Genomic DNA, 21,717 nt, shown 5'->3' with positions numbered 1-21,717 from the left:
TTGGTTCCCTCCCTGTCTGTCTGGCCTCTCCCAATTAAGCAAGAGCTGTTTCCATTATAGTCACACCTTTGCTATATTCTTCCCGCTTTACTTAAAGGACGCTCCTTGTTGAAAGCATTCTGTGACATGTAGTTCTATTGGAATGATTGAATAATTATTCAAGGTTCCATTTAAATTGGAAATAAATGTTTTTTATTTTTTATTAAAAGGAACCTCGGCTGGCCTCGTCCTAGCAGAAACCCAGTGCATCCGCAGAGCGGGTGGAAGAGTTTTCTCCTACATTGCAGACAAAGCCTACAATGAGCTCCCACTCAACATCATCAGACGCTCCCCTACTCGTAACACCTTCAGGAAGAGATTAAAGACCTGGCTTTTCAGCTGAATAGGATCTGCACCCCACCCTGCGCCTTGAGGCCCTCACGGGTAAGTAGTGAGCTTTAAACCCCCTGATTGATTAATTGAATGTTTTTCCTCTGACATTTCATTCAGACCTTGAGTCGCTGTTTTAAAAAACAATATAAGGAAAGCTTCCTTCTGATTGAGTATTGCATCAGTATCTCCTCCCGGGGGGGGGGGGGGGGGTGGGCGAGGGGGGGGGGGGGGGTCAGATTTAATGGACATTTAAACCGTCCAACTCAAATCAGTCTCAGAATGTCTGTTTTTGGTCTAATGCTGGAACAATGGTGAAGTCATAACTTTTTTAGTTTTGCCAAAGTAGACCAGCTCGCAAGGACATTTAACCGCATACACCACATTTTTAGTTTTTGCAATTTGTAAAAATCTTATGAGTCCACTTTTGCCTTTATGTCTGAACTCTGAACGTTCTATTGTTTTACTGCAACATGTGCAAGTTCCACATTTAAAATGTCCTTCCACAGGATTAATTTACCATAGTTGACGCAAATCTGATTTTTTCTTTGCTGGTGGTAGATCAAATATGCTAGTACGACTTGGGCCCCAATGGGTCGCTCTTTCTTTAGAGCAAATAAGGATAACACAAATTACTCATCTAGTTTTTTCAATAAGGTGCTGATTCTGTCCTACAATCTTTTTCAATTGGTTTGTCTTTGGGCAAAAAGTCGAAACACATACCTTTTGGTCAGTTTTAGATTTTTCTCTTTTTTGCAATGGTGTTCCTCTTGGGGTCCACCAAGCTCTTTTCATAGTTATTGTTAGCAAATTGTTTGGGTATCCTCATTCTTGTAGTTTAATCTTCAGTTCCTCAGCATGCGCAAAAAATTGTTCTTTAATAGAGCAGTTACGACTCAATGTACCAAATTGCCCATAGGGCAAATTGTCATGGAGACTTCGCAGGTGATGACTAGTGTAATGCAATTCATTATTTCGGTCAGTTGGTTTTGATAGAAAAAAATCAACATATTATGCAATTGGTTCCAAGAGTGAATCTACACTAGTATCTATCAGGCGCCCTGGTTGAGCGATTGGGTCATTATGCAATTTAGGTATTCCTAGATTAATGATGAATTCTAAACCTGGGATACTAATGCCACTCCAGGGGTGGCGTTACGGAGTCGTAATGAGGAGAAATAGCCTTGTTTCTCCTTTTTTTCTCGCAGCACACATAGAAAGATGAAAACATTTCTCGTGATTGTTTTTGTGTAAGAAGGTGTCCCTTGTTGCTCAAAAGCAATCACCCCTTCAATACAGACACCCTTGCACCACGGCGCAAGGGTGCCTGCATTGGTGCATGACAGCCTCTTGTGCGCTAATGCACGGGAAAAGAAAAGAATGCACCATATCTCATAGTTACGGTGCATTTCTGCCCTTTCCTTTTGACACAGGGCAGCGCCTTAAGATTCCTTGCGGTGCTGCCTTGCGACAAAACCTCGTAAATGAGGCCCAAGGTTTGGAAAGCGTTAGCTCACACAGAAACCCTGGGAACCCTCCAAACTTAGCTCACAAGTGTTCCTATGTCATGGGTAACGCCTTCAGGGAATTGAGGCTTATTAATAGACTCGATGTTGCATACTAAGGAATGAATGTTACTTTTCAGATTGTAAGTCTGGTCTCAAAATTCAACTAAGAAAAGAGCTTAAAAGCATCAAATGTAACCAGGATACTGTCCGTGTACGTGGACAGAAAAGCAGGGTATAACACTAGTCGCAAATTTTAATGTAGTCTGGAAAAGTAATATTTAGCGTGATTAAAAGTAGTACAATGTTCAATGTATTCATCTAGCTTAGACAGGCACTTTTTCGTAAAATTGGATACAGTACTTCTTTTCAAATTGCTGCGCCTTGTCAGAGAGCTACTTACTGTGCATTCACTTTTGTTTCCATACACGTTTACTTCAAACAGAAGTCATCACAAATTGCTGAAGGCCTCTCAAAACTATACATGCAATGGTGTCATATTTCTAGAAGTCCTTCTGGTTGGAGGATTAAAATTACAGGGGTTTTACCAATTATCATGCTTTGTAGGAATGACACTAGCAGGGGATATCAATGGATAGCAACAGAATAGTTTCGGCCAGAGTGGGAAGCATGGCAGAGGTACTTTATGTCTCTTGAGGTCAGGGAAAATGTTGAAGCCAGAGTATCAGACAGGTCTTTTGCCTAAGAGCCAGATCTTGAGTCACTTTCTGAAGTCCGCAAGTGAGGGTGAAGTTCTCAAGTGGAGGGGGAGGTCATTCAAGAACTTGGCAGCGAGGTAGGACCCACATCTCATACATTTTTAATTTCTCACCCAACCCATCCTTTATAATCTTTTTGGGCTGTAGTAACCCCTATGAAGGTAGTACACTTGAATTGCTCTGAAGTTTGATTGGCATTCTAGCTTTTGTGGCATATAAGTCTCGCCTCCCATCAGTCACCTTCGTCCAACTCCCCAAGATCTGAGTCCCAAGCTAATTTATATAATCTAGAAATGATCCCTGGGCCCAGTGAAAATAGAATTAGTTTAGCAATGCAATCAAACGGAGAGGCTTGACTCCAGAAACATGGAAGGACACAGAAATAGTCCTTATTCGCAAGATGGGTTCTTGCAATATCCAGGCCAATTACCACCCACTTAGCTTAATTGATAACGTGCAAAACATTTTCAGTAAGCAAGTCTTGTACATGCTAATGGCTTAGATTTCAGAAAAATCGGGGCCCTTCTTACGAAAAACTAACGAGGAGTAGGTCCACAAGTCATTTTGCTGCACCTAGCTGCGTTAGTTTCACGGCACAGGGATGCCACTTAAGTGCAACAAAATGTCGCATCTCTGTGCTTTTTCCTGCGCTGGCACACAAACCGCTGCCATGCGCCAGCGCAGGCACCCCTGCACTAAGGGGCACCTTCCTGCACAAAAACAATCAATTGAGGTGATGAATGCTATAAAATACAGCACAGATTGAAAGAGGAAAAAAACTAGGAGAAATGAAAAAAGTCTCCTCTTTGCGCCTCACTACGACAGGTTTACGACTGCTCGACTGCTCGTAAATCTGGAAATGCATCAGTCGACATGGGAGTTGCGTGGGAACACCCACAGGAAACCACATGTCAAGCCCCAAACCGCAAAGCACACGTAATGCCATGAAGGGTGGCTTGTAAATATCACGCAGCAGGTTGTGCCGCCAGTGCAGCACACAACGTGACGCACCAACGGCGCAAGAGGCTTGTAAGTAAGCCCCTCTATTTTAACCTAACACCATGCCGGCTTTCAAGTAAAATCAGTAGTATTGACCAAGTTTTTTCTTTCTGCTAATCAGGTGGAAAGTGGTGCTACTGGGCAAGAGCAGCCTTTATGTTGTCTTTCTGGCTCTACGTGCAGAGGTCGACCATGTCCTTGGCACCAAGATGTTGACATTTTTAATCTGACCTGGAAATGCCCCCTGCCCTGTTATGTATCATCATCAGTTTGTACACAGATAACTTATGCTTAAAATAGTCGGCAGCCGAAAGGTGAGCCGGGGGTGTATGCTGGCCCCTACATTATTTTTGCTATTCACCAATGGGTGCATAGATGCCTTGTTGAATTTGGATATTGATCCGTCCACGCTGGCGAGGAAAACAATTTCATCCTTACTTTTCGCTGATGATACCATCCCGATTTCTAAGACACCCTGAGGGCTCCCAATCCTGGTAGACCCATCTGATCAGGTTTGCAAGTAAAATGGTCTTGAAATCAATGCATCTAAGACCAAATTTATGACTTTCAATGTAAATAGGCCTAACAGGTGCAGAATTATCGTGGAATCTAAACTACTCGAAACAGTCAAGGAGTTTGACTATTTGGGTATTAGACTGTTGGAGAGCGATTGATGAGGCGAACAAGTAACTAAGAGCAAGGTCTGTTTGAAATATAGGGCTAGTGCTATCATAAAGTTTTTTGGGGGTTTTAAAAACTGTCTAGTCTCCCCTGCAATGGAGGTTGATAGAGCACAGGCTGCTAGTGTATAACTATATGACTCCAAAGTGTAGTGCCACAGCCAAGTTGAAGACCTTTTTCCCCTTGAGAATGTATTCATAGGATCGTTGTTGAAGCTAACGCAGAGTTCCCGTTTACTTTGTCTGCATTTGGATTTAAATCTACATAATATAAGTGATAGTGAGAAACAAAAGACTATTCTTTTCTGGCTGCAACTCTGGTCAAGTGGGGAACTGGCCCACTACAGGTCAGCCTTAAGCTAGGTAATCAGCAGGCCACAGACATTGAACATCCTGTGGATAAAATATATCCAGAGCTCTTTAATCAAGCTAGGTGGGGACAAGCTTTGGTTTGATCCTGTTTCAATCACCTCTAGTGCCGTTCCACTGGTAAAAATGTCCTCTGGCAATCTATACAGAGGACCCAATGTCTAGCGCTGCCCCGCGGATCTCTAACCAATTAATTTCTGAATAAAAAAAAAAACCTTGATTTTTTTGCAAGATTCACTCCAGAGAAATGTTTATATACAACTAACGCTGAACATTCTCCAATTGACTTGTTTTATAAGTATCTGGTACAGCTTCTTGCTTAACAAGAATATATGCCTTAGACCGGACCACCTCCTTCCTCACCGGCAGAACCCAGAGTGTCTGCCTCCGTCCCATGAAGGGTTCCCTTCCTGCACATACACAATCAAAAATGGCATTTTCAAGATTCTATGTGTGCTGCATTAGCACACATAGAACTTGCAAAACGTCATTTATTTAAAGGATTGTGAAGGAAGTGACAACTTCCTGTATATAAACAATTATTGGAGGTTATTTCCTCGCTCTATGTATGCTGCAAAATTCAGCACGCATAGAAAGAGGAAAACAACGAGAAATACATTTCTCCTCGTTGCGCCTCCCTATCCCTCCCCTGCTAGTCAATCTGGTCGCATGTTTCTTGCACCTCACGGTACTCTTATGTTCTGAACCACATCGGCATCTAAGCAATGAGTGCATTGTCTCAGGTAAACTGGTTAAAAGCATGATTGGACATAGCGGTTTTACTTATGAATGAAGTTCTTGAGATGCTGTTATGTGATGTATGCGATATATGAATACTATTGTTAGCAACACTGAGGGTATTCATGGAGCACATAGGCACAATAACAAGGTCAATATACGCTGATAGTGGGATGAGGACCATAACATCGGAAGTCCTTAGTTTGGGCCCAGTTGTACAACACTGGGCCAAGGAGTCAGCAAAACGGTTTGGTGTGACTAGTCGTATTTATGACAACATGATTACATGATATAAAGAGTGTCCTCTAGCCTTTACTGTTTATCATAGTACATTCAATCAAGCGGCCTTTGACATTGAATCTGTGTTTTTTGTGAATACATAGCTTTTGCCAATTTTAAAAGACGAATCAAGGTAATACGAGATAAGGAGGGCACCTTAACAGATGTGGTCCTGTTTACTTCTTACTTTCTTATAGAGCGGTGCCTCCTCTTTCCTGAGCCGCAGCTAGGTGAGGTGAAGTTTGATCCTCATGCATTACAGGTAGGCATGTAATGCTTGTTTACAAATTAGTAATATGACAGTTGATGATGTGATACATCACTACTGAGAACAGACTGTTTGAAGTTGATTTATGATGATGAAAATTCTGATCTGGAAAGTATGTTAATCTCACATATAAGGGAAAACACTGTCACAAGACTTAATATATGTTTTGTTACAGTTGCAATTTGCATCACTTCACTTGTAGAGGATATGGTATACACCTAGGATTTCAGGTGATAAGGTTGCATTGATTCCAACCTGTATACTATTTCACTCCGTATTATTATTTTACTTTGCAGTGGCAATATTGTTAAGGTCCTGAAGATGGCAGAGGATTAGTTGTTTCCTCATATTGCTGAAACGTGTTGACCCATTTAATAATCATGACCGTTATTTGTTGAAATCTGTCTATTTTACACTGTTTTGGGATTTGAGCACTGAGAGATATTAATAAAAAAATTTCTCTCACTGCTCAATTTTAACTCACCATTTTGAAATCTTTCTTGCACTGTACATATTTCTTCCCACACTTAGTGTTGCTCACGTCTGCAGGTCAATTAGTAAAACCTGTCATTTTGAGAACATAACCAACAGTTCTTGATTAAAACATTCACAAGCTCCTCTTTCCTCTTGAGAGAGTTGCAGCCCTTAGAGTCACGAGTGTGACGCTAGGAGGATACCCAGATGATGAAGCATGTCACCATTGGTGAGTGATGGGAATCTGTCCTTGTGAATAGGACTTCAAAATGTTTAGGATGATAAGATGCTTCCCCTTTGATAGTTAGGTTGAGGTTAGCAACCATGCTCTCTTAGATTCTCTCTTGTCTGTTGTTGTGCTTGTTCAGACCAGTGGATAGTTATGTGTAGTATCTGTTCTATATGGGGAGTATATCCACACTAGGTCTTAAAACATTCCCTGGGACCCTCTCTTAATTAGTGTGTTTTTTTTAATCCGCATATGCCAACAGTATGTGATGTAATTGAACATATTTAAAGAACTGGGACTTGTGTAGACTAGACTTGTTACATGGGGTAACAATGTGTTGTGCCACAAAGGGGTCAGGGTAGCTACTTTAGTCAACTAGTGCATATATGTTAGTGCCTCATACCAGCACAGCAGAGGAAGGCAAGTGATCTGCAGGGCATCCTATGCAAGTAGTTCAAATATTATGACTTCCAAGGGAGCTCAATTTTAAACTGATAACAGGATCATATATATCCCCAAATTGACACTCCCCTATGTTAAGCATGTGTGCAGCCCTGTTGTACAGTCATAGATTTAGCAGGCTGGGTACACCTTCAGATGTTGTCATGATGAATTTTGTTAAGGAGATCCTTGGGGTTTTCCATCACTCCAGTATTCTTTTGTTACCATGGTTCATACTTTTGGGAATAAGGTTTGTGGGGTGCCATGGGTTAATCCTGTAGAAAGTATAGATAACGGGGTTAGTGATCATTTTGTATAACGCAATGTGCCCATTGAGGGAAACAATTGGGACCATGCTTCCATGTCTTGTCGGCTCGCCTGTATCACAGGGCCAAGGTTGTGGCACCAGGCCTCCTTCAGGTGCAGAATGACTGCAAATACCTGGGAGCAGAATGACTTCAAACACCTGAAATGATCACTAACAGTCTGCATGGGCGCACACCAAGTGGGCTGTGGCCTGTTGTCTTGTATACTTATGAAAGTGGACTTATGCCAGTTAACTACTAGGCCTGATGCCTCCCCAAATATCCAGGAGTATCTTCTGTAGCCTCGGCAGTGAGCTGAAAAGGATCTGTATGGAGAGCATCAAATAATTTTCATAAAGGGATATTCTATCATTTGACCCATCAACCCAGCTGAACCCCTTGCATTGAGGGTTGGTTCTAATTCATATAGACAGTAACTCTAGCGCCAATTTACAGCCCCTCTGTAGTATTAAGTAGGACAGACAAAAGTTTATCCTGACCTGTGCCCGTGGGGTGGCATACAGGGATGAAAAAAAGAGGGAAAAGCATTGACCACATTTCTCCTATTGTAGTGTTGAATTAACCCCTTTAGCGCTGCCGTAGGCCGTTGGACGTTGCGAGCGCTACCTCCGTAGTGCTGCGCACGTCCAACGGCCGACGTGGTCCCACCCGTTTCTTAGAACGTTTGACGCAAGAAACGGGTTAACAAATGTGCAGTTAATGGTTTCCAATGTCTTCTCAATACTAATAAGGATGAACACTGAGTCACATAATTCCTGTCTTCTAGCGATTGTGATATAGACACGCCATAAACAATGTCTAGCTCTCCGGCCAGGCATGAAGCCATTCTGGGTAATGTGGGTCAGGGTTTGGATTTTTGTAATTAAACGACAAGCACCTTTGCAAGTAGTTTCAACTCCACATTAATCAAGGATATTGGTCTATAGTATGTGGTTTAAGGATCACTATAGTCGTGGCCAATTGAAGGTCTCTGGAAAATGTCCTATTGCTTGCAGCCTACTTATGCATTTTCAGTTAGTGGGGCACCACCATGCAATCTTTTGGATCTCAATAGGGATGCTATCAGGGCATAGGATTTCCCAGAATGTGAGGCGGCAATCACTACCCATATTTCCTCAGTGTTGGCTGTGCTGTCCAGTTCAGTGCAAGCCTCCATGGAGAGAAGTGAAATGGGCATTTCATTGTTATCAGTTAGAATCAATCTGATGAATCTATGTCTATTGACCAGCCAGCCTATGGGTTTCCCCATTTTATTACCTTATTCACAAGGGAGTCCAGGCTGGCCTTGCTATGTCTAACAGTTTTTGGCTCAGTTATAATTGAAGGAGGGAGAAATGCGAATTTATCTACATCTACTATGCAATCCCTTTCTATCATCTGCATCCATGAAAAAGTGCACCCTCAAATAACTTAATTATAGTCATTTCAAATCATAGTGTGGGAGGCGACAGAGTTGATGTTGATGAAAAAGTCATCAGTGGAGGATACTCTGGTGATCCATGAGCCTTGCGTCCTTGTTAGTCACAGTGCCATAAGCTACCAGTATCCCCTTGGGCTCTGCTCCGAGAGACCCAGTGTACTTTCCTCCGGGGCATGGTCTGATAGGCATCAGGACTGGATGCATGCACTGTTAACCATTTCTAGATGGACTGCAGGAAGGAACATGTTATCTAGTCTGGAAGTGCATCGATATTGGGGTGAGAAGTATGTAAAATTAGTAATATTTTGGTGCAATCTCAAGCATGAAACTTTTAGTCCCAAAGAAACAGCCCAAGCAGGGAGGAATGTTGGGCGTGGTGTAATTGATGAAGAGTCTACGCCCCTGGCCTGGAGCATAATCCAATTAAAGTTTTCCCCCCACAATTGTATGTCCCTGGGTAGTGCTAAGGAGCAAAGACAAGAGTGTTTAGAGTGTGTATTTAACCATTCCAGGAGTGGAGATATATACTACATATCATCTTGGGGGCTCCATCTATCATTACCTCTACCACCAATTCATCACTGCATGTTTTGGAAGTGACCAATGGGAAGGACTTAGGTAGGAGAATGTTTGCTCCTCTACTCTTCTGGATCTTCTAGCATTTCTGGTGTGGCTTACCCTTTGTATGCAACAGCCCAGAAAGTTACATTTTGTTCCCAATAGGTCGGCCTCTTGTAATGGAAGAACTTCAGGCTTATGTTTTTTTAAATGTATGTAATGGCTTCTGGTTTGTGTCTGCTTAGCAGCCCACTAATCTTCTATGTCATATTCCTGTAGAGTTGAAATTCATTCTTGCAGTGTGTAAGGTTGCAGTGCTCCTGTACTAAGTGTTAATCCCGTCTCTTGGAACGTAACTAGGCTCAACAGAGAGAGTTTCTGATTCCTTCCCATCCCGAACAGAAGCATTTGCCACTCTAATTTTATTCCCTAGTTAACCAATTGCTCTTAACTAAATAGTGAGGAAGCCCTAACTTGTTCATAAATTCCCCACTTTCTCACTCAGTCCATCTGCTCTGGGTTGCTTCCAAAGTGTAGAAATATGGCTGCCAGATGCTGGGGAGTCTTTCTCTCTGTGTCAACTGGAGTTCCTGCCAGAAGCTGACTCAGTCCGGCCTCCTAATGTTCTGTGTCTGGGTCTAGGTCTAGTTGTCTTGTATACTTATGAAAGTGGACTTATGCCAGTTAACTACTAGGCCTGATGCCTCCCCAAATATCCAGGAGTATCTTCTGTAGCCTTGGCAGTGAGCTGAAAAGGATCTGTATGGAGAGCATCAAATAATTTTCATAAAGGGATATTCTATCATTTGACCCATCAACCCAGCTGAACCCCTTGCGTTGAGCGTCGGTTCTAATCCATATAGACAGTGGCTCTAGCGCCAATTTACAGCCCCTCTGTAGTATTAAGTAGGAGAGACAAAAGTTTATCCTGACCTGTGCCCGTGGGGTGGCATACAGGGCTGAAAAACAGAGGGAAAAGCATTGACCACATTTCTCCTATTGTAGTGTTGAATTAACCCCTTTAGCGCTGCCGTAGGCCGTTGGACGTTGCGAGCACTACCTCCGTAGTGCTGCGCACGTCCAACGGCCGACGCGGTCCCACCCGTTTCTTAGAACGTTCGACGCAAGAAACGGGTTAACAAATGTGCAGTTAATGGTTTCCAATATCTTCTCAATACTAATAAGGATGAACACTGAGCCACATAATTCCTGTCTTCTAGCCATTGTGAGATGGACACGCCATAAACAATGTCTAGCTCTCCGGCCAGGCATGAAGCCATTCTGGGTAATGTGGGTCAGGGTTTGGATTTTTGTAATTAAACGACAAGCATGCACCTTTGCAAGTAGTTTCAACTCCACATTAATCAAGGATATTGGTCTGTAGTATGTGGTTTAAGGATCACTATAGTCGTGGCCAATTGAAGGTCTCTGGAAAATGTCCTATTACTTGCTGCCTTCTTATGCATTTTCAGTTAGTGGGGCACCACCATGCAATCTTTTGGAGCTCAATAGGGATGCTATCAGGGCATAGGATTTACCAGAATGTGAGGCGGCAATCACTACCCATATTTCCTCAGTGGTGGCTGTGCTGTCCAGTTCAGTGCAAGCCTCCCTGGAGAGAAGTGAAATGGGCATGTCATTGATTTTTTAACAGGAGTTCTCAAATACTGGAGGAGGAGTTCTTCTAACCAAGGATCCATAGTTCTGCGTGAAGGCTGAAGCAATCCCATAAGAGTCCCTAATCTCCTCCTTGTTATCAGTTAGAATCAATCTGATGAATCTATGTCTATTGCCCAGCCAGCCTATGGGTTTCCCCATTTTATTACCTTATTCACAAGGGAGTCCAGGCTTGCCTTGCTATGTCTAACAGTTTTTGGCTCAGTTATAATTGAAGGAGGGAGAAATGTGAGTTTATCTACATCTACTATGCAATCCCTTTCTATCATCTGCATCCATGAAAAAGTGCACCCTCAAATAACTTAATTATAGTCATTTCAAATCATAGTGTGGGAGGCGACAGAGTTGATGTTTATGAAAAAGTCATCAGTGGAGGATACTCTGGTGATCCATGAGCCTTGCGTCCTTGTTAGTCACAGTGCCATAAGCTACCAGTATCCCCTTGGGCCCTGCTCCGAGAGACCCAGTGTACTTTCCTCCGGGGCATGGTCTGATAGGCATCAGGACTGGATGCATGCACTGTTAACCATTTCTAGATGGACTGCAGGAAGGAACATGTTATCTAGTCTGGAAGTGCATCGATATTGGGGTGAGAAGTATGTAAAATTAGTAATATTTTGGTGCAATCTCAAGCATGCAACTTTTAGTCCCAAAGAAACAGCCCAAGCAGGGAGGAATGTTGGACGTGGTGTAATTGATGAAGAGTCCACGCCCCAGGTCTGGAGCATAATCCAATTAAAGTTTTCCCCCCACAATTGTATGTCCCTGGGTAGTGCTAAGGAGCAAAGACAAGAGTGTTTAGAGTGTGGATTTAACCATTCCAGGAGTGGAGATATATACTACATATCATCTTGGGGGCTCCATCTATCATTACCTCTACCACCAATTCATCACTGCATATTTTGGAAGTGACCAATGGGAAGGACTTAGGTAGGAGAATGTTTGCTCCTCTACTCTTCTGGAACTTCTAGCATTTCTGGCGTGGCTTACCCTTTGTATGCAACAGCCCAGAAAGTTACATTTTGTTCCCAATAGGTCAGCCTCTTGTAATGGAAGAACTTCAGGCTTTTGGTTTGTGTCTGCTTAGCAGCCCACTCATCTTCTATGTCATAATCCTGTAGAGTTGAAATTCATTCTTGCAGCGTGTAAAGTTGCAGTGCTCCTGTACTAAGTGTTAATCCCGTCTCTTGGAACGTAACTAGGCTCAACAGAGAGAGTTTCTGATTCCTTACCATCCCGAACAGAAGCATTTGCCACTCTAATTTTATTCCCTAGTTAACCAATTGCTCTTAACTAAATAGTGAGGAAGCCCTAACTTGTTCATAAATTCCCCACTTTCTCACTCAGTCCATCTGCTCTGGGTTGCTACCAAAGTGTAGAATAATGGCTGCCAGATGCTGGGGAGTCTTTCTCTCTGTGTCAACTGGAGTTCCTGCCAGAAGCTGACTCAGTCCGGCCTCGTAATGTTCTGTGTCTGGGTCTAGGTCTAGGGTAAGGGGCCATCAGGTTGTTACAGTCACCATATTATCCTCAGGATTGGGTTGAAGCTTTAAGGGCTCCACCTCTCGACAGCCCCAAGTCCGGATACAATAAATCCTCTCGGACTAGTGGGATGGTCAGGCGAGGGAAGGAAAGGGTAGGAACAGCAGGGAGGGAGATCTATGAACAAAACAAAAGAGAGAGAATAGCTTTACTGTAAGATCAAGACACATTCAACATCATTTAAGGCCCTACCCAATGGATTCTCACTATACCTGTAAAGAAAATAATGATGGCCTTAAACCAGGTGAGATGTGAGGTTGAACAAAAGGCACCAGCAAAGTTCCTAACATAAGCAGGGCCGGACTGGCCGTTGCGGGCACCGGGCAATCCCCCAGTGCGCCGCAAGGGTGGGGGGCGGTTTTGGGCCCCTGGGGGCCGTTTATATTATAGGGCCATTTTTGCAGCATAGCGGCAAAATTGGCCCTGTAACAAAATCGGCCGAAAACTGGCCCCGAAAAAGAGCTCGGTCGCACCCCCAACCACCACCCCCGCACCCCCCCCCTGCGGGGCTGGCCGAGCACTTTGCCATGGCCGGTTTTGGTTCCCAGTCTGGCCCTGAACATAAGGAAATAACAGGTTCAGTTATCAACATAGAACACCATTAATGAATAACCACACCCTCACTATTGATACAGAGATTCCTACTACATAAGCTCATACCTTCATAGGAATTGTGCTTGTCCCCACCAACTTTTGGCAGTTCAGTCCTGGACACCCCCAACTGATCTCCCCTATAAGTGAAGGATAATACAGAATCCAAGATTAACTGATTGCAATGATCAGTAGTGCTTTCCCAAGATAATATAAGAGAATTTCTAAAAGGGTAATTTAGTAGTTCTCTTTCATAACCCAAAATGAAGGTTACTCTCCAGAATAAGAATTCCCTTTGTGCCTAACAGTGTTAGTGTAGAAGTGTGATACACTTCCGCCAGCACAAGAAACATAGGAAAGCAATGCATTTGGTACTGTTGCACTCTCACTATTGCTTTAAAGCGAGAGTGATAATAGTGCCAGGATACGTGTCTCCAGAAAACGGCAACAACATTTCCTCACGCATGAGATCATAAGGAATAATGCGTCTCACCAATGGGAGGAACAAGGAAACGTGCTCCGGGAGTCACCGTAGCACCAGGATACAAGAGAAAACAAAAGAATGAAGCTGGTCCGCATCTGCACAATTACCCGACCGTACTTACTTAGACAGGGGGAACCACAGGATAATCAGCGTCTTCGTACAGGCGCCATCGTCTAATATGCAGGTCCGCTGACGGCACGTTTGATAGTGTGCAACGTCAGCTCATGCGATGACAGGAATTGTAGTTTCTCATCAGTTTGAGCTCTGTGTCCACTGTTAGTGCGACCACGCTCAGGGAGCTCTGACACAGATAGGTTTCTGCACCACCCTCCTCTTGTGGCCCCAACAAACTTGCTCTTCTATTTATGTCCAAGTGTTTTCCACTGTAAAAAGATGTGGTAAATGTCCTTGAGTCTGGACGGGTACAGGAGTATACAGGTGACATGCATTGTCCTACTTTTAGCTTTAACTGTGGCAAAGTTTTTTTATTGTTGCTGAACTCTCGTGGTATAGACTAGATAGTGTTGTGGTTAGCATATTGCAAAGTGAAAGTTTATTGGGTGCAGGCTGCTCGGAGGATGACATGACAGCTGACATCATTCCGCAACCTCAGTATAACTGGGCAATTGGGTGCCAGGAGGCAGTTTCTGGTTAAGAACCCTGTGTGTCCTCTCAATGATGAAGCACAAGGACACGTCCTGTGTCGGGGACCATCTTTTAAACCAGTGTGAGAAAACGTTTTCTGGATGGTTCCTTCTAGACCTACTGGGATCCCCATCATGTGGAGAACATTACACCAGGAGCAACCTTCAGCATATTCAGCTCACCTTTTCAATTGGACTGTAACTAGGGGTGGGCAAATAATTCCACTCAGCCGGTTGAGTTCACAGAGTTTTGCCCACTCTGCACTCCATGCTCTTTACAGAGTTCCATAAAACTCCACGGAGTGACATGGTACGGAGTTTTTTTCTCGAGCGGCTCACCAACGGTAAGTTGGCACGCGTCAGCGTGAAAAGATAACACACTAGACCTCCTAGTGGGATTTCTCATCGCAGCAGTCACGGCCTGTCTCAACTGCTCGGGCTGAGAAATCTGCCATTTGTATTGAGAAATCTGCCGCCTGAGTAGAATGTCTGCTCGAGCAGTAGAAAGCAGCAGCGTTCTCTTGCACGATGCATAGTGCCATTTGCGCAGATTTTACAGTGTGGGACAATCTCCTGGTGTTAAAAATCAGTGTGAACAGCACGACTTAACAGACTCTGCCTCTGGTGGAACTCCATGGAGCACAGCAGAGTTTTTCTGGTACTTCGTGTACTTTGCCCAGGCTTAAATGTAACGTCCCAACAAAGTCTTTCTTGAGAAGGCATAAGTCATCCTTCCACTAAAGAGACTGGGGCTTTAACCTCTGTTGTGTGCGCTGCCACTTTCTGATTTTCTTTCTACAGCAGCAAAAGCTTGGATCCCATGTCATCCATGCTATCCTTCAATGTCTCTCTACAATCTCATATCGCTTGCGTGATTGTGAATATGAACGTTGGCTCACCCACAGAGTCATTTGCGGCTACACTGGAGCCCCTGATCTGGTTTGTAGTCCAGCTCCCTCTTAGTCTCATGAACAGGTCAACCTTCCCCTGAGAGGAGCTTGTTTTCCCACCACGGTTCACCTTTCCGACAGCAGGGTGGAAGTCCCAGGTTCACTTTGTGAAACCGACAGGGGGAAGAATTCAATGAAGCATATGAGGTCAACAGGCAGTGCTCTAAAGAATGGGGCCTCACCATGTCCAAAACAGTCCAGCCCAAGCCCACCTCACCAGGGAGGATCTCCAGCCCACCCACCACATGCCTTAAGAGCACCAGCATATCCTTAGTGTGGTGAATTGATCCTGTTATCCCTGGGGTTGGCAAGTGAATTAAGAGCTGTATTGCCCCAGTGTATTTGATGTGCCCAAGGTAGTTCATTGTGGACATCTTCACCTCTGTACCTACAGAGGAGAATGAACAGCCTGCTGTACTCTCATCCAAGGATGATACTGGGATCTTTTTCTGGGGGCTAAGGCCCACCCAAGGGTCAGAGTGCCCAGGTTGGCACTTCGGCCTCACCAAAGATGTGGAGGTGGGGGGGAGAAGAGAAAGGAGCCACTTCTCTGGACATCTCACCAACCACAACACCTTTTTGGCCCAGTCAACTCGCCTCTTACCCACAGTGTGTTGCCCGTTGAAGGCAGGCCCCATGCAACTCAGCCTCAGTGAGGGCAGCCTGAGCTCCTCAATGAGGCAAGCTTTGTATTTTTATTCGCAAGGGGAAAAAGAAAATGTAAAAGACCCTGAGATCTTTAGGGCCCAGCGTTCTCATCCAAGTGAATTCAGCCTCCGTGACTCTCGTATTGTGTGTGACCATGCCCCACCCCACTCACTTTCCTCCAACCACTTAATTGTGGATGATCCCAGAAGGAAGCAAGTAGAATCTGATGTTGCAAATGTCATTCATAGTCTCTCAGGCTAGGGACAGCAGTAATACTGGCGTATTGGCGTCTGCTAGCGACTGTGTTCCGCAGGATCTCACCAGGATTTTGGGAGTACGTTTTGAGCTAGAGAGAGCCACAACTACCAGCCCATGTCTCTCCAACCTTCACACACTTTTCAACATTTTGTGAGAAATATGAGAGATTCTAGAGCACAAATGGCATAAATGTGTATCCTAAACAACCATTGCTTTCGCATAAGAAAAGCATGATGCATATACTGCCATTTCTAGTGTGAATAGGAAAGAACAGTGTCACCAAGCTGATTTTGAAATACACCTGGAATGCTTGATGATTGTTTTTAATTCAAAGATCTTAACACATTTCTAATGAGTTGTGAATGTCTAGACCAATCATGACACAACAAGCAGTAAAGTTCACTATTCCAACAGCTCAGTAAATGGATCCTTGAAGAAACAAATTATTATCGAGGGAATCTGTAATTCCAAGGCTGATTCTCCCAGTACTTGCCTATTTTTCCCTGGTCTTCACACAGGCTGTTTTCATCAGCCTTGAATCAACATGTGATAGTAAAAACAAAATCTTGTAATTCTGATGAATGGCACCATTGGAATAAAGTGGCCAGTAAAAATGAGGACTTAAGTCGGCTTTTCTCCACAACTGTCAATAAGGTGAAATTGGGCACATTCAGACCACTGAATTCACATTCCGACAGGTGTGTATCACATAAGCATCCTTGGCCTAAGGTCTTACCGAGCTAAAACCTCATTATCTCCACTTCCCTAAACCCCTCCCCTGCATACATACCCTTCAAACCTTAACATCCTGACCTATTGTACTTCTATTATTGTCTCACTTTAAACTTCCCCCTCTGATTAGCAGTGAACTATTTAACTTGTGCTCAACTTAATATTCCTGTAATGGAACGTTTTACCTCCAGGACTTCTGGTGTGGGTTTGCTAAGGCCCTCCCTTTCTACCTGCTTTACCTATATTAACCAACATAACCTTAAGTAAAGGCCAGCAAACTTGTGGGCCAACTGCCCTACATTTGCACCTGTCTCACAGCAAACAGCAATACAAATACTGGTGCTATGCACCTGTTGCAACTAGCCTCGCAAATCTACAGTCACATAAATCCTGCTCTTTTCCCAAACTGCTACCCAAGGGGTAGAATGGAGGAAGAAACTTGTCACTAGCCTACAGAGGGCTGCCCCTGTGTACATCTACAATAGAATGATAGGTGACATCCCAAAATGGTGAACTATATATCACTTGAGCTAAATCTTTTATCAGATGTGGAGCCCAAAGCGCCCAATCAACTAGACTGTGCCTTTCATTCCCCTAATACCCCTTGGAAACAGACCTCCATTTGGTTTGCTGTCCCCCAATGTCTGATTGGGTGAAATGGGGCACAATCAGACCACTGACTCTTGGATGTGTGGAAGAGGCCACTTTATTGAAACAGGTGTGTATCACATAAGCATCCTCTGCCTTAGGCCTTACAGAGCTAAATGCTCACTATGCATTCAATTATGTACATTCCCTACCCCCCTCTCCTAGCTCCTGCCTTCCCGTATACATACCCTTCAAACTTTGACACCCTGAACTATTGTACTTCTCTTATTGACTCACTTTAAATGTCCACCTCTGCTTAACAATGAAATAATTAACCTGTTTTCAACTTGATATTCCTAAGATATAACATTTGAACTCCAAGACATCTGGTGTGGGTTTTCTGCTTGCCTAGCCTATGTCAACCTACTAAACCGGCAACAACTGACTTTTTCTGCCAGCCCAAGCCAACAACTCATTCCTGCCTCCAAAATGTCCTAACTAAAATGTACCTCAACTCCAACAAATATAACCTCATCCCATACTCTGAAATATGTACACCGTCAGCCCTAAAAAATGCATAACGTAAGTCCACATGTTGGAACCGTCCTAAACATTCATCCCTACAAAAACATCTCCTTTTCCTATTCACCTTTGTCCTGGCAATATCTACGGCTCATGGCTTAACAGCACCACCCCAAAACCTCTGGGAAATGAACTCTGTCCAGGCTATGAAACACTCTGACTCATAACACCAAGAGTAACTGGAAGTCAAAATATATCTGTGTCACTCAACTGTTAGTCCGACACCAACACCCTACATGTGATAGTATAGTGGACACAAACGAAATGATACAGCTAGGTGAAGAAAAAGCTCGAGAGCAGAGAGAAATAAATATTCCCATCAGAGGCCACACTGTACCGCCCTATTTAGCATCATTTAGGTGCCCCTTTGCTCAGGAGGACACATCAATTGTCACCGTGATGTCACTGTGACCAGAGGAAAATAAGCTTAGGGTGTTGGTGTCGGACTAACAGTTGAGTGACACAGATATATTTTGACTTCCAGGTACTCTTGGTGTTATGAGTCATATTGATTGGGGCATGTACTTGTGGAGGTCGTTAAACTAGCCCTTGGACCCTTCGATCGTTCTTGTTTCATATGAAACACTCTGACCACTGTGCTTTTATTTCTCTCAAATCCTCTTTCGTGACTCATAATAGCACCAGGTCGTTCTCCACTACCATGTCATTCTCTTCCAAATGTATCATCAAGATATTAAGAAAATCATACCTCCTCATCGGCTTGTTGAGCTTGGGCAGCACCTCCTGCCACCTCATGCCTCCTTTCCCAAACCACTCAAATAATAAAGAGCTATCAAGAGAACCCAAGTTCCTACCCCACGCACTCTTCACAGCCATCCGTTACGCCCACTTTTGAAGGAATGTTCGACAATGCACACCGACAAGCCAGCAGCCAAAGTGCCAGGAACTGAAACTGAAAAAGAAAACAATACAAGCACATCATTGGAACAAGGCTGCACATCCTTCCTCATTGTCAGCCCTAACATACCTTTGGTAACATTCGGACGAGCACCTGCCTAGCTCAATTATTTGCTCCCTGTACCACCCTCTCATACCTGCCTCAGTCACAGCCCCAATCCTAAAGGAATGAGTACCAACGTCAACAGTCACCAACCCCAACTTCATCAGAGCTTTCCTCTGTAAAAAATGTGAACCAAACATGGTAACATGCTTCAAGCATAAACACTGCCAGGGACTCTACTACAAGTTGACACATCCTCTGTCTCCCACTGTACATACCTGCGGTGACATCAAAGTCCTGTCCACCTCCACCTCCACCTCCATGGCCAATCCATGGAACCTCTCTCACTGCGAACGGGACAAAGAATCCGCAATGTCATTGTCCACACCTGGTACGTGCCTGGCTTTGAACAGAATATTCTGTTGCAAACAGTCCAGCACAAACACCCTCAACAACTTAAGGACCTGTGCATCTCTCACTGACTGCATGTTAACCACCTCAACCACGGCCATGTTGTCCATTCTAAAAATCCCTTACTATGTTGAGGCATGTAATGTGACAGCCACCACTAATGGGAAAAGCTCAACAAATGCAATGCTTTGTCTTTCATTGTTACAGCAGTCCAGCATTCCACTGCACACCACCTTCCCTGCCAATACAAAGCAAAGCCTATGCCATCTGAATCATCTTTACAAATCTGCACATACCAGGCAAGCTCCTGCAGTGTGTAATCGGAATTCCATTGAATGACGGCAAAAAAAAAATCCACATCTGTAGATCTGCCTTAACTTTTGCAGACAACCTAACATGATGGTGTGGTGGAGACAACCCCTCTAGCGCCAAGTCTATTCTTCTGCAGAATTCCCTTTCTACTCACACCACACCACATGCAAGATTCATGTGACCCAGGAGCACTTGCACCTCCCTGACTGTGACTTTCACTTTTGCCAACATCGTGTCCAATAGGACCTGTGTTCCCAACTTCTTTTCATGTGGAAGACACGCTACCATTGCCACTGCATTCAATTTGAGTCCTAGAAATGAAATGATAGTCACTGGCCCCAACTTTTTTGGGGCCAAAGGTACCCCCCACATACTCGATGAGCTAATGAAAACTAACCAGCAGCCGCTGGCAGTCCACGGTACTGGAGTCCATAACCATGAAAAACTCATTGAGATAGTGTGTCGCCTTCTTGTAACCCGTTTTGTGGACAAAAGGCCATTGTAGGAACATGCTGACATGCTCAAATAAAGCACAGGAAATTGAGCATCCCATCACACGGGCTTGATCAACAAACCAGGATCCCTCAAATTGGATACTCAACAAAGGGAAATCATCTAGGAGTGCTGGGAGTAAGCGGACTGCTGGTTTTATGTCACATTTGGTTATAAAGGCTCCTGGCCCAGCTTGTTCAACGATGGCCATAGCCACATCCGCAGATGAGTACAACACCAAAGATAAGGCTTCCTCAATGAAGTCATGAACTGATTGGCCTTATGGCCATGATGTGTTGGATATGCTGAAATTGCCTCGCCTCGCCTCCTTGGGCACTAGTCCTATTGGGGAAACAATCAAGTTTTCAATGTGCCACATGTCAAAAGTCCTAGCAATCCTCCCTTCCTATACTTCCTTCTCTAGCTTAACATGCACCCTTTGTGAATGTGTTATACTGACCTCAGATTCTCTATCTACCTCCACTCTCTCAATTCAGTGAAACCCCACCAAAACCTTTCAGCAATGTAAGGGCAATTCCCTGTTCTTGTAAGATACCAAGCAAAATGTGAGCTTATCTAACTTAACTGACATACAAACTTTTCCCGAGGTCCCTGTGTCTCTTTCCCCTCCGTAGCTACCCGTAGTGGACCCTCCTGCTCCCTGTGAATTCTGCTGATAGTGGCCTATGGCAATTGATAAGGGGGTGTTTCCCAAACACTTGTGCCAGAATCTACAATACTCCCTCGGGCATATGCCCATGTTAAAACCCCAACATGCACCTTGTCTGCCTCCCTGGCTTTTACTGGAGTTACCCACCCCTCCCCAAGTGGGACGGGCCTTAAAGAGATAGTAAAAACTTAACAAACAACTGGCTGTGTATATGGTCTTCCCAAATTTTGCTGCCATAGGCCTGCATCCAACTACCCCATCAGGATTCGTTGTCCCATGCCATGCATGCCCTAAACTCCTTGTCATACTGAGCCAGGCATTAAATGCAAAGGATATTTATGCCTTGCATATGACATCCATATATTTTAATAATGCTACACTCTTCTCCGGGTATTTCTCGCTGGCATATTTGAGGAACGCCACCATCCACTTTTCAATGGTCATTGATACCCAGGGGCACTTAGCCGGCTCATACTTCACCTCTTTTTAACCTTCCTTTGCCCTCAGTCCTCTATGTGTTTAAACATCTCTGTATATTCTCCCTTCCAAATTCACACCTTAGTGGCCAACATCAGGTGTGTTCCTTGCGGCTTCTTAAGTCCCATTTATGAGATTTTCCAAACTTTGTCTTCCATGCTCTCTTTTCCTACTGCTTCCCTTGCTTTCATTTTGTCCCTTGCTTGTCTTCCTCCCCTGCCTTCATTGATGCTTCCTTACCCTTTGCCACCATTAGGCTCATCACCAGATCTGTTCCCAATTGCTGCATTACGTCTACCCTTCTCTCTTCCCTTCTTCCATACC

General features: G+C 44.1%; 1 long non-coding RNA gene across 1 annotated transcript in view; it reads left to right on the top strand.

The window, feature by feature from the left end:
• The first annotated feature begins 216 nt into the window (after positions 1-216).
• Positions 217-21,717, top strand: part of LOC144753650 (uncharacterized) — a 38,559-nt gene continuing 17,058 nt past the window's right edge. The window contains exons 1-2 of the long non-coding RNA XR_013594453.1: positions 217-423; positions 5,856-5,920. This is a non-coding gene — a long non-coding RNA (uncharacterized LOC144753650). The remainder of the gene's footprint in view (positions 424-5,855; positions 5,921-21,717) is intronic.

The sequence above is a fragment of the Lissotriton helveticus genome, chromosome 5_1 (assembly GCF_964261635.1).
Source record: "Lissotriton helveticus chromosome 5_1, aLisHel1.1, whole genome shotgun sequence".
Lineage (NCBI taxonomy): Eukaryota > Metazoa > Chordata > Amphibia > Caudata > Salamandridae > Lissotriton > Lissotriton helveticus.
Note: the sequence above shows the minus strand (reverse complement) of the source record. Positions and strands in the feature narration are given on the sequence as shown.